Genomic DNA, 12,977 nt, shown 5'->3' with positions numbered 1-12,977 from the left:
CACATTAATAACATTTTGGTGTCATGGCAAAAAATAAATAAATAGCAAAAAACATCACTGAAGATGCTTAGAAAAGTAATTGAGTTGAGGGCAGCACGTCCACATCCCTTGTGATGGTGATGATGATATTTTTCTAACAATCTTCTTCAGATAGATCATATTTTTTTATACATTAGGGAAGCATGTTTTATCATCTCATACAAATCGTCTTGTGCACACTTATGATTCAGTTTGCTTGAAGTTTGCTTTGATGTCCCCTTAAATTAGTTGTGCGTGTCCGTTTTTTGAAGTTAATTAGGTCTATGAGACGCAAAATAATAATATTATCTATATTACATTATCTGTTTGAATGTAGGGGTTATTTTAGGTAATTATTTGTTAACGGTTAGCATTAGATGTCAATTACAAGCAAATATTTTATGTTTGCTCATGTCCGACAAAGGTTCTGTCAACTAGTGTTACTGACCAAACAAATCAAAAATAGTTTCGCCACAACACCATGTGCACTATTTTATCTACATAACCCCAATTGTCGGATCTTCAGCTACTGTATGTTTGGTTACATACTCAGGGTGTGCAATATATTTATGATTTTAAATTAATATCAATTTCTAAATATGGTAATTAAAATTTGTGGTTAAACTGATCAAAGATAAAAATGGTGGTCGGGGCAAGGCTCGCCCCCTGAAAATGGGTCAAAATTAAGGAAATGCATGTCAGCTATATGCTTACCCGTGAAAACCTTATAATGTAGAAGGCTAACCATAGTTTTAACTAGAATGTCTTTGTATCCAGTGTTTTACATCCATACAGATATTATTGCTACAGCAGTGTACATAACATCTCTTAAAATTATCTTGTAAAATATATTTAGAATGGTAAAACAATTTCCCTGTGCGGGAGAATATTACAAGATATCTTCAAAAAAAAAAAAAAAAAAAAGATTCTTTACAATTATTTTTCTACAAACAATCACTGAGATAGGCTAAATGAGAAACCATATCTTTTTATTTAAACGGAAATAAAAGGGGCCATTTTTACAACATTTTGTTTTGTTTTTTGTTTTTTGATGATGTGAATGTCCCACTAATTAAATGAACAAGCAGTAATGTGTGCTTAGAGATTATTAGAGTCCTACATAATAGAGAAAATTAACTGTAGAGTTACGATCATCATAACAAAACAATAAAGAAAAAGTTACAATGCTATGGAAATGTCAAAATTTAGTTCTGGAGATGGTACAAATTAATTATTTAAATTGCATTTTGAACTTTTTTATCTAACTGAAATTGTTGTATCTAGCAAACGAGCATCGGAAAATCATTCCGGTTTACTTAATTCCGTTTGAAGTGGGAAGCTAAAAAATTCTACTTCTGAATAACGAGCTGTTTCTTAGGTGTAGTCCTTATATTGTATGGTTTTGGATCCGCCCCATGTGCTTCTTGACTTTGGTCAGTTGGATTTTAACTTCGATCTTTGCGCCAATCTAGAAACAAGCGTTTATGTGGTTTTCCATATCACTGTCGGCTTTAGCAAATGTACTTCCCCTCTATATCAAAGGGAGTGTATCTTGCTATCTTTTGTTTGTAGCGGTTTGGTGACATGTTTTAGAAAAGCGAGGTATCAACTATGGGCCAGCTTTTATGACTGAGGGCATGCACTGACCACTGAACTGCTGGAAAAAAAAACAAAAAACCACCTGCCGGGAATCTACTTAGTCCAGTCTGATATCCACCCACCACCAGTGTTGGGGTTTAATCCTTACAAAATAACACGAGGTTACGTAATCAGATTACTTTTTTCAAAGTAACTATTAAAGTAAAGCATTACTTTTTAATGTACACAAGAAACTATAATTTTACTTTTTCAAATACTTCTGTCAGGTAAAAAATGTTAACCTGAATGCACAGTAAGTCGCTTTGGATAAAAGCATCTTCTAAATGCATAAATGAAAATGCATAAATGTAAATACGTAACACCAGTTATTCTGTTTTCTCATTCATGTCCCCACTTCTGACCTTGCCCCATCTCCTCCTGTCCCGCATGATGAGAGATCAGGAGTGAGTTTCAGAAGCGTTGTGTGCGCTGTTTGAAACATGGATCTTACGTAGATAGACTATATGTGAACATGCAGTTACTCACCTCACCTCACACAAAAACCGATTTACTATTTCTCAAAATTAATAAAACATGCAACTCAGAAATAAGATGCAAACCTGCAATAATTAAATTTAAAAACCCAAATATCCTTTATGTATTTAATCCTTTTTATTAACCAAGTTTTTGCTGCTGACCTAGATGATCCAATTTAATTAGCAAAAAACTGTTTTTTTATTGCTTACGGATTGTTGAACGTTTCTTCTCCTGCTCCTATCTTCATGTAATCCAATATCATCACAACTGAAGGTTTGTTTGAGCGTCGTCCTCTACTGCACAGTAACTGAATTCATTTCCTGCATCCTGACCGACCTATTCACTTCACATATATTGTTAAAGGACTTTTTACATTGGCCAAAATATATACTTTTTTATATTAAACAAACCAACAACAGCCCAGCCCCATCTGAGAAAAAATTAACGTGCAAAAGTACTGCATTAATTTTCCATAAAAGTAACTAATGCAATTACGTTACGTTTCTTATGGGGTAAGCAATATTTTACTGCATTACTTTTTAGAGGTAACTTCCCCCAACCACTGCCACTTGGCCGACGATTCACACGCATCGATAGTGAGAGGCAAATAGTTTGCACCTTCCATGATGGGACTTCACTAGGATGCAACTGCCTGCCACTTCCAGCCAGACAGCTAAGAGCAGAACGCCTACAACCATCAGCCTTATGACGACTTCTCCATCGTGCACACACTGACCACTGAGCCGGCTCATCTCAGTCTTAGGATGGACTGCACAGAGAATAAACAGTAGTTTGCTACAGCATTTTGCAAGCAATGAAACTCAAGACACTGCATTTACGTGCACCTCAAACTTAATAACATAAACCTGCATTTCAATTGGCTGCGTGAATTCATTTTCTCAGATCCCCGCATGATTCTATAAATCAAAACGGGATGATTCATGCTGTTACGATTATACATCACCTCGTTTGAACCCTCCGTACTAATAGCTAAACCATCCTCAAGCACTCCTGGTCTGAGCTCGCTCATGCGGTGTTAACGGCCAGGCTACCGCTGAGTATATACACGTGCACAAAAAGGGTTTTTTTTTTTTTTTTGTTACGATCAAAACGGCTTGTTAGGCAACTGAGTTGTGTCATAGCAAATGATATATAGTATTTCACACCATCTTCATAACATGGCCGCACTGACACCCTCTGTTTGGTGAAATGTGGGGGGAAAAAAAATGCAGAACAATGGTTAATGCATGTTTCGCAGTGTTCCTGAACATGACTCAAATCTCACTCGGCTCAGTTTTGAAGGACTACACCCGCAGTGATATGCATTAGAAGCAGCACTGGGGGTGACGGCAATCTTTTTTAGTCGTTTTCACAACCAGGCTGCCTTCTGCTGTCGCATCTAAATGAGACAATCTCGTTGTTCGGGGTGATCGAAACAACGGCTGCATTGCAAGGTGCGCTGCGTGAATTAGACACACTTGCTTAGTGCCTCAAGGATCCTACATACCTTCAATTCTTAAAAGGGATAGTGGTTCAACGTGAGATTCACGTTGTTTCTGTGTTAATGCCCACATCTGATTATGCAGCGTAATTGACGAACCATGACAGGTGTAGATACGTGTGATCATTGAGATAATGGTTACAGTTTAATATTGAAATGGGCATTTGGATGAGAAATCTGCTTGGCTTGTGGTTCTGACTATGGAATGGGGATAAAATCTGACGTAGACTGTTGTTTGACAAGCAGCACAGTGAGATTTTTTCAATGTCGCTGAGGATTTTGGTGTTGCGTCGGACAGTATAATATGTCCGCAATCCGGCGCCCATCGCCTCAGCCTCGTCATCCCTCACAAAGCAGAATTCAAACGACACTTGAACTCGGAAGAAGCAAAGCACCCCTACGTGCCTGTGCATGGCTAACAGCATGTGAATGTGTTGATACCGGGAGACAGGAGCTAGAAGAGAACAGCTGAGCAGGTGAGGGGCCGGAGAGTGGGACACCCGGCCATCACGTCAGACAGCTCTTGGTCTCCAAGCGACATGTGAAGGTAGTGGACGCGTGGAAGTGTTCTCGTTGACAAGGGGAGTGTGTGTTGAGGCGAGGAGCATGGAACTGACATGCCCTCACGACGTCCGCTCTGCGTTACTACTAGTGTACGTGCTGAAAGTCTTCGCCGTGTGCAACCTCGTTCAAAGGCAACGGTTCCGTGTGATTTCGACCGGCGCGCGCTCTGTCTGCGTGACGCTTGCGTCGTCGAGGCAGGACACACGGCGGACACGTCACATGGGCGACAACGAGTGTTATTTTGGCAAGTGTGAGCGTTCTACTTTGGCCGTGTCACCCTTGTGCACTTGCGTTTTAAAAAGGGGTTCATTTTATGCATTTGCATATTTAAGTCCAACCTTCCAGGGTGTCCATCCACCTCAATATGGTTACACCAAACTACATATTTTCTAGCCGTACGCAGCAACGTCCCACAATGCACACAACAGACAATGTGAGTAGTCAAGAGTTTCTTCTTCATTGTTTTGTTGATTCAGAAAGATCCTTTGTAATGTATTGCCCGGCTCATGACAACGTCACACATGTCAGAACAGCAACAATATACCAGTGAGACCACTCATTATACACATAGAGCGACAGGTTGTCGCGGTCTGAAGCAACTGATAAAGCAGTGTGTAAACATTTGGTACTCATTTCAGAGCAAGCCAAGCAGGATGATGGCGTCCTTCTCAGCTAGAAGCTTGGACACATTCATACGTCGCATTTAATGCACAATCCCATCAGAAATTGATGTGGAATAAAGCTAATATTCATCGATTTTAGAATCGCTCTTTGTAGTATTCACTTCCTTTTCTCTACAGATACTTCTCGTAGATATACTGTATCTGGACAATTGTAAAATACGTCCGTGCATTTTATTAAATCATAGTTACTCATCGGCCCTGCCTCGTGTTAAACGTGGAAGATAACGAATGCATTCACAAAGTCCTTCATCATGGTGTAGGTGCATTTGGCGGTCTGTGACACAATGTGATGATGTTTTTCCTTGTAACTGGGCTTCCTTTTTGAATAATCATACGTCTTTGATAATTTTTAATAGGTAAGCAGAATGCAAATATTCTGTGTGGATCATTCGTTTTTTGTGTTTTTTCTGCAGCAAGAGGTGTATCAGGACGTCATCTCTCTAATTAACATTATATTAATAATGAATATGTCCTTTTTGTCCGGAGCTCTTGGGGCTCACAAGATTGAGGGAAGATAGAAAACAAATGGAATCCCACAAAATCACTTAAATTTAAATGCCAGTTGGAGTGCAAAGACTGTCAAAGCTCAGATTTCTTTCTCTTTATTTACAACAAGAAATCGTTAAAGGCCAACTTGTTTCTGATCACTCTAAAGAAGAAAATTTTGGCCTTGTTAACCCTCCTCTGAGCAGATTAATGGTCCCTACTGTTCAATAAATAACCATGGTGTATCCCTACAGTATGTATTATAACAAAAAGTTAGCTGTTTGTACTGACACCTTTGGTATATAGTAACGTCATCAAAGCAATCATGCTTTTCAATTTGAATAGCAGTATTCTTTTGTCCATGGTTCACTCGTAGATAAACGCACATGTGGAAATACAGTTGAGATGTCTTTTCTCAGTGAGTCTGCTTTCTGTCTCTATATGGATTAACAGAGTAACTGTTGCCATGGCAAACACCCACTCATGTGCCAAACAAAGACCAAGATGGGCAGATTTTTCTCCCAACACGTTTTCTTAGTCACTCTGTTTTAAAGCATTTGGATCGACGGTGAGTTTCACCCATGCGAGTGGAAAAGAGATGAAGTATTTGCCTTCCATGTTGTAAATGCACAGCGCTGCTGCAATGAATTATTCTTTTCTGTTTGGCCACAGGAACAGCTTGAAGGAGCCTAATGGGAATATCTCTGCAACAGATTCATGGGAATTTGCTGAACTTAAAATCAGAGATGGAAAACACAACCTTGTTTTGTTCTGCCCAAGGCTGGTGCGGCCCGAACGTTTTCCACCTTTTTCATCCGAGTGGGATGATAACTTCAACTTCCTTTCTGATGGGCACCTGGACGTGATCAAACCCCCTCACACAGTTCCAGGATCCAGAGGAGCCGAGCCAGGCATCACCCACTAACTCCGCTGCCATGATAAGGAGAAGATTAAAGATTGCGTGAGCTCCATGAAGAAAGAGCGTAGGAGTCGACCAGCCAGTAACAAGAGCTCCACAGACGCTCCTTGTCACTTTCCACCACTGTCAACTCCAACCCAGGTGTGTGCCCCCGGCGCCGGTGCGAAAAGCTATGCACCTTTCATATCCAGCAGCAGCAGCTCAGAGGACAGCGGCAGCGACAGCACATCTGCCAGGAGGGGAGGAGAGATCGACTTCCAGATGCAGTGCCGCGATCTAGGTTCCCGGAGCATTATCCTCAAGAAGGCCAAAAGGAAACCGGCTCCACCTGTGCGCAACAGTATCATTGGCAAAGGGCTCGCGGCGGAGCAGTATTCAGAACACAAATTACAGGGGGCTTCTGAATAAAGACGCCCAAAGCATCATGATACTGCCAGATCTCATTCCAACCTCAAAGCAAGAAGTTGCTAAGTCAAGAAGAAACAAACTCCCACAGCTGAAGCACCTGGCAAGGGCACTGAAGACATCTGTCTCTTCTCACCGAGCACTAAATGAGCTTCGATCCAGCGAGCCATGCAAGTCGGGCTTGGGCCCCTCTGTGGCAACTCCGATAAACGAAGGTAATTCTGAAATAAACACATCCCCGTCTTCTTCCCACTCCTCGCCCTCCCAGCCTTCCATCTCTTCTCCTTCCAAACGCTTCGGGTCGAACTCTCCGTCGAGTGGCTATGCAAGCCAATGCGAAACACCCACTCAATCAGTCCTGTCCTCAGTTACCGCAGGATCTTTTCAACTGGGCTGCAGAATGCGCCATAAGCCTTCCAGTGTTATTCCTGGCCAAAGGGCAAAAAACCGCAATGCAAGGCTATCTCTTCAGCTTCCTGAACTTAAGCAGCACACTCCTGATCCAGAAACCGGTTCAAGCCGAAAGCAAACCGCCGCTACTCGGGACAGCATCGAAGCCACCAGACCCAAGCAAAAGGATGAGTAACAGTTTTGTTAGTCATGCCCGTGGTTACTCAGGAGGACCTGAACAACGTGCGTTTGCGCGCGGTCAGCAGCTCCGATCTTGAGAATGCACAGGAAAATTAACAAACTGATGTTATGAGGAGGAGACTGAAAGGGGGTTGGAAGCTCTTTAAGCCCTACACAAACAACCAAAAAGCCAAAACCTCCAGTGGCTCCCAAAAGCCCCAGAGAAATAAATGGCCACCCAATGCCATGGTACAGCCACGTTTTGGGAACGGCTTTCCGATCCAGAACCGCCAACAGTCACAGCCAGTGAGAGACCAGAAGACATTTACGCAATGATCAACAAAGTCACAAACCCACATGACTGTACCATCACAAGGTACTGAGCGAACACATCATCAGAAGCAGCAGAAGGACTGCTACTTTTTGGAAGGACATTCTCACAGCCGATTGAGAGAGTCCCGTCAGCCACAACCCCCATGCACTTTTGAACCACAGAATCCAAATGTGCTCCCCTTTGACACGACCACCTGTTCTAACCAATATGAACTTCATAAAAAGAGAAGAGCCCCCCGCCGCCTCTGACAAAGACACCAGCTGTGGACAATTCACTTTATTATAACTCGGCTGCTGCTCAGAAAAGCTCAGACGATGCCAGTCTCCAGATAAACTCTGCAAGTCTCCGAAGTCTCCAATCTCTGCAAGTCAATATCATGTTACCCTTTATGGTGTCATTCCATCTTACCCTATGGTCATTGAGCAACAGCACTCAAATGCACCAGGTAAGAGAACTGTAATAGGCAAAAATAGGCTGAATTTTATCTTTTGGTTTGTGAAACTGCTATATACCATAATCAATGGCTGCTGTCTCCAAGGCTCATAATATCCCATTCTTAATGTCAACAGATCATTCAACTTATGATGTAGAGAAGAGGGACCGAACGCCCGACCTTGGACCTCTACAACTGGTAGGAGAGGAAGACGATGTGTTTCTTTACAAGTCCAAATCTCAAACGACAGAGGACCTATTCACCATAATTCACAGGTAAATACTGTAGTTTCCAGTACAGCTCCAGTCTTGTTTTGGAGTAGGCTTCTGTTCTTTTTCATACTGTTTTCCCATTTTGCAGGTCTAAAAGAAAGCTCCTGGGTCGTAAAGACTCCTTCGAAAATAAGCAGGGTGATGGTGACCCTGGCACTCAGACACTCGGCAGTGGAGCTTCCAAAATCAGTTCTCAAAAGTGACAACTTCATGGCTTTTCTGAGAAGGACAAGAAGTGCCAAGGCTAGTTGCAGTGAACGAATCTCAGCCACAGAGCTCCTCAGAAATGCTCCAAGCCCACGGCTACCATCACGGCAAACATGACGCACTACAAAAATAGCTATACAGTCTGAACAGTCACACGGTCCATAAAGCATCTTTTTGTTCGCAGTCATGTTAAACTACTTTGTGACAAATGCCATGTTAAAGTCTCTGAAATAATATCGAAGTATCAAGAAATTGGCTTGTAAATATTCGCTTTTTTTGTTTTGAATAAGATCTAAAGTAGAGCTTTAAGAAGTTAAAACGTATATCTTCCTGAAGCACGTATGTTGTTTTGAATGATAACAGAATGATTCACTTTTGTAAATTCAAATATAGCTTTATGTGTTAATGTAAATATAAATGTTTTAAGAGTTGAGATGCTATCCAGAGAAAATATCACAGTTGTAGTCACGATGTTCCTGAATATTAAAACATAAATAATTTGTTGTGTTTGGACTTCCTGCCTTCCATAAATATAGCAGACTATTGTATATCAATGACTGTTTTAAAGATGTTCTGCTGTAGATTTGCACATGTTCAGTATATTAAATTACTTTTCAGAAGTGACTTGATTATTTTTGTGTTTCTCAGAACATTCTACAGTATATTCACCCTCTGCATGCATTTAATTTGTTTTATGTTCACAGAAAGGCATTTTATTATTTATGCATATAGTTTATCAAGTATCTCTTTATATCAAAGTACCATTAGATATGTGAGATGTGTGAGGAAGAGCTGGCAGACAAAACAATGAATCTGTGAAAAAAACATGAACTTTCTCTTGTAGCTTTATTATTATTATCATAAATAGATTACTGCTTACTGCATTTTGGAGAAGCAATGCTGTTTAAAACATTTCTCCTATCACAACGTTCGCATTCGATATATGGTAGGTTTACTAAACTAGTAATAATATATAGCATGCAAGCATTTGATATTGCATTATGAAGTTCTTCTCAAGCAATCAATTCTGTTTTAATTCATAACGATGTTGTGTTGATATTAGTGAATCACGATTAATCGCATCCAAAATAAAAGTTTGTCTTTACAATATATCTGTGTGTACTGTGTATATTTATATGTATTTATAAATACACACACATACGTGTTATATTTAAGAAATATATACAATATATTTAGATTTATGTAAATCTAAATGACATAAAATCATATATAAAATTAATATATAAATGTAAATATGTCTTAAATATATACATGTATGTGTGTGTATTTATAAATACATATATATATACACTGTACACACATATATTGTGTAAAGACAAACTTTTATTTTGGATGCGATTAATTGCTATTTACTAATATCAACACGACATTGTTATGAGTTAAAACGGAATTGATTGCTTAAGAAGAACTTCATAATACAGCTGAACGTATATGAGACCATACACATATACACTCATAGAGAAGCACTGCAAATTATATTGTCATATATTTGATAACACTTTACAATAAGGTTATATTTGTTAACATTAGTTAACTACATGAGTTAACATAAATAAAGATGTTAATACTTCTAATGCATGTCTTAATCTTAATGTTGATTTCAACATTTACTATTGCATTATTAAAATCAAAAGTTTAAAGTACTAAATGGACCTAAGCTAAAATGAACTAACAATGAACAGTTGCATTTTGATTAACTAACATGAACAAACGAACAAACATAAAATAACATAAAGATTTTAAAATACTTTAACAAATGTATTAGTTAATGTTAGTTAATGGGACCTTATACTGTAAAGTGTTACTATGTCTTTTCATTCACTGGCCTTTGTTGTCCCCTCAGAAACATTCCATAATAATTTTGAATGCATTTTCATTCAAGCACCTTTCCAACACCTAATGCAAACATTTTCTTTTTTAAAGTTGTTAAACCATCATCTTGTAACACAGGTGATTCTGAGGTTTAAGCTGAAATAAAGCTGAATTGAAGATTTTGTCCAGTATACTCGTACGGGACTAGAAATAATGTAATCTTTAGAATATATCCAGTGAGCGCGCACTTGGCTCTATTCCACAGGACAACTGAACAAGGGTAAAGTCACTTCGATTCTTAAAATGGTGGAACAGGCAAATGCTACTTTCATCCACCATGTGTGCAATTTGCCAATGGCATGATGACAGCCTTGTGCTAAGGAGCCTAAACAACTCAGTCTGTCATGCATGTCTAGGGCCGCTGTCTTCAGGGTCAGGGTGGTAGGGCCTTTGTCTTATGACCCCCCTTTTGCAAAACCCACGCCCAGACTTGCAGCTCATTTATCAGCAGAGAGGGTCAACCGAGACCCCTCACTGTCGCTGGCTACCGTTTCCAACAATGTCATTCTGTATGAAGACTGCCAAAGCTCCATGGCCTTAAAGGGCTTTATGGGTTACTACACCCAAGCGTCGGTGTTTTTGAGTCCACTGAACCCCGGATACTGTGAAGGCACCATTCTCCTGTGCTTGCATAAACCTTGAGCTAGAGAACATGTGGCACTACCCTCCCTTCACCGGCACCATGCCCTCTCCCCAGCTCACTATTTCCCATCACTTTCGCTGGGCAAATGTAGGCATTATAGATCACTGTTATTGTAGATAATATTTTAATAGTGGAATTGAATTGTAAAAAGAAAAAATATTTCTGAACTGTCCTAAAAAAGTCCTGAACTGCAAAGTAAACGTGTTCTAGAGCCTCCCCTCTTTTAGGGTATATTTAGTAAAGATCTGCTAATAGCAATAGTTGTAGGAGTGGGTTCCTTTGTGCTTAAGTCAGTGTTTTGTATTTTGTTTTGTTTTGTTTTGTTTTGTTTAATTGGCCAATTCCTTAGAGGGCAGTAAACATAAAAATTCATAAAAAAAATGTTTTGTTTGTTTGTTTGTTTTGTCTTTTGGTGAAGAATATCATGATGTAAGATTATAAACTTTTGTTTGTTGGTTATTTTCTACAATAAAAAGCCAATTTAAAAATCCTGTTGGGTTTTTGTCGAGGGAACCAGGGTGATGCTAACTTCCAGATTGGCCTAAAAAAAGAAGCGTCATCGCTATTAGTATGCGGTGTAATTACTTCATTTCCACCTAAACTTCATAATTAGTTCCAACGCAGACTTTTTTTTTTTTGACCTTGTTCATGCGCATACCGGTGTTGTGCCCAATTCTGACCCCCGCCAGATTATTACCCCCTAGTACTGGTAGGTTTAGGAGTAGGTGTGGGGGAGGGGGTTAGGATTATCCAATCAGGTAGCGATTTGAATGAGTGGGTAATAATTTGGCAGGGGGTCAAAACTGGGCACAACACTGGCAATTGCACAGCTTTGTTCAGTAATTTAGCAAAAATGATAAACATTTCAACCCGGCAAATTGCCAAAAATTGCCATTATACACCAATATTTTCTAAACTGATTGACACACTGTAATTACAGTATGCGGCAAAACAAGAAAAACACCCAGAATACCTGAACAACTAACAAATATTGCACATCATATTTGTGTCTCTTTCTTCCGAACTGTTATGAAAATACCAATATTAAAATAGTCAAACTAACACCACCTTCTCAGACAGGTGTCTCCTCATTTTTCGGCACCATCTACACGTCCATCATATTTATGGCAAGCGCTCTGCTGAATGTTCGAGAGTCTGCAGCCTGGCTCTCAACACTGAAAATATGATATTCCAAGGATTCGGTCAGAGGATACGCACTAATGATTCTGGAGATAGCTTAATAGATTTTATTGTTCTGGATACAGACAGTCACCCTGGGAGATGTATTCTACTTATACTATGGATTTACAGACTAACATGGTCCAATACTTATAGGCAGGCCGATCTTTTCACACGGGGAACTCAACGTAAAGCAGACTCTGATGGTTTACATCAGTTGGAGCACTTTGTACAAGAGGTGAATGTGAACATCTATCTATCTATCTGTCTGTGTTTCTGTCTTCCGTACTCCTTTGTTTTTTTGGGTGTGAATCCTCTGTTTATTGTTTCGAGTTTCCACATCAGCCATCCTTGTAACATTTCTCATGACCCGTTTTGGTTATTTCATATGGTACATATGAATTTCTCAAATTATGCATTGGTCATTGCATAGCATATAAGCTATAATTCATCCAATAAACATCCATTCAGGATAGAACGCAAAAACAACAACAACAACAACAGACATATAATCAATTTACATATTCCAATGAGAGAGAGAGGGGGGGGGGGGGGGGGTGAGGGGGGGGGGGGGGGGGGGGGGGGGGGGGGGGGGGGGGTACTCTTTTATCTAGTTGTCAAACTGCCAAACACATTTTTTTTACACATTATTATTAGACTTTTTATAAATTTGCCATGAATTGTGCAAGTGAATCTTGACTAATGAAGAGAATGTAGATCAACCAATGATAAACCATTTCTCTAAAATAGCTCAA

The 12,977-nt window shown here is 39.8% G+C and overlaps 1 pseudogene; it reads left to right on the top strand.

The window, feature by feature from the left end:
• Positions 1-6,113: 6,113 nt before the first annotated feature.
• On the top strand, positions 6,114-8,672 carry LOC122134801 (annotated as a pseudogene).
• Positions 8,673-12,977: the final 4,305 nt, after the last annotated feature.

Source organism: Cyprinus carpio, chromosome A21 (genome assembly GCF_018340385.1).
Source record: "Cyprinus carpio isolate SPL01 chromosome A21, ASM1834038v1, whole genome shotgun sequence".
Lineage (NCBI taxonomy): Eukaryota > Metazoa > Chordata > Actinopteri > Cypriniformes > Cyprinidae > Cyprinus > Cyprinus carpio.
This window is presented reverse-complemented; position numbering and strand designations above follow the sequence as displayed.